The sequence below is a fragment of the Chiloscyllium plagiosum genome, chromosome 22, assembly GCF_004010195.1.
Source record: "Chiloscyllium plagiosum isolate BGI_BamShark_2017 chromosome 22, ASM401019v2, whole genome shotgun sequence".
Classification (NCBI taxonomy): domain Eukaryota; kingdom Metazoa; phylum Chordata; class Chondrichthyes; order Orectolobiformes; family Hemiscylliidae; genus Chiloscyllium; species Chiloscyllium plagiosum.
In genome coordinates this window covers 5793777-5795377 of record NC_057731.1, presented here as the reverse complement: position 1 = coordinate 5795377, position 1601 = coordinate 5793777, and positions in this window count along the sequence as shown.

Here is a 1601-nt window from a genome sequence, read left to right as displayed (position 1 = left end):
TTGATAGAGGTGTACAAGATGATGAGAGGCACAGATAGAGTGGATAGCCAGAGACTTTTGCCAGGGCAGAAATGGCTGTCACGAGGGGGCATAACTTTAAGGTGATTGGAAGAAGGTTTCTGGGGGGGGTGTGGGGGGGGGGGATGTCAGAGTTAGGTAGTCCGGTGGAGGTAGTTGTCGCTGTGATTTAGACTGAGAACAATGATGGTTCTGCATTAAGATGACAGGTCACTTTCTAAGCAATTGGTTGTCTTTGTTTTGGTGCTTTCATAGTGGAAATTACCCAAAAATGGGTGGGGAGTCCAGAACTAGAAGGCATAGTTCTAAGGTGAGAGGGGAAAGACTTAAAACCTAAAGGCAACCTTTTCACACAGAGGATGATGCGTATGTGGAATGAGCTGACAGAGTAAGTGGTGGAGGCTGGTACAATTACAACATTTAAAACATAGAATATAGAACAGTACAGACAATACAGGCCCTTTGACACTCAATGTTGTGCTCACCTTTTATCCCACTCTAAGATCAAGCTAGCCTACATTTTACTATCATCCATTTAAATGTCCCTAATGTATCTGACCCTACTCCTATTGCTGGCAGTGCATTCCATGCAGTCACCACTCTCTGTATAAAGAGCCTAACTCTGACATCCCCCCCCCCCCCCGGAAACCTTCTTCCAATCACCTTAAAGTTATGCCCCCTCGTGACAGCCATTTCTGCCCTGGCAAAAGTCTCTGGCTATCCACTCTATCTGTGCCTCTCATCATCTTGTACACCTCTATCAAGTCACCTTTCATCCTTCTCCATTCCAATGAGAAAACCATAGCTCCCTCAACTTTTCTTCATAAGACATACTCTCCAGTCCAGGCAGCATCCTGTTGAATTTCCTCTGCAGCCTCTCTAAAGCTTCCACATCCTTCCTATAGTGAGGCAAACAGAACTGAACACAAGTCCAGATGTGGTCTAACCAGGGCTTTTTAGAGCTACAGAATAACCTCGCAGCTCTTAAACTCAATCCCCCTGCTAATGAAAGCCAACACACCATATGCCTTCTTCACAACCCTATCAACTCGCATGGCAACTTTGAGGGACCTATGGATGTGAACCACAAGATCCCTCTGTTCCTCCACACTGCCAAGATTCCTGCCTTTAACCCTGTAGTCTGCATTTAAATTCAACCTTCCAAAATGAATCACTTCACACTTTTCCATGTAGAACTCCATCTGCCACTCCTCAGCCCAGCTCTGCATCCTGTCAATGTCCCATTGCAACCTACACACTATCCACCACTCCACAAATCTTCATGTCTTTGGCAAACTTACTAACCTACCTGTCCAGTTCCTCATCCAAGTATAGAAACAAGGAGAAAGTGAGGGCTGCAGATGCTGGAGATCAGAGCTGAAAATGTGTTGCTGGAAAAGTGCAGCAGGTCAGGCAGCATCCAAGGAACAGGAGAATCGACGTTTCGGGCATAAGCCCTTCTTCAGGAATGAGGAAAGTGTGTCCAGCAGGCTAAGATAAAAGGTAGGGAGGAGGGACCTTGGGAGAGGGGATTTGGAAATGCGATAGGTGGAGGGAGGTCAAGGTGAGGGTGATAGGCCGGA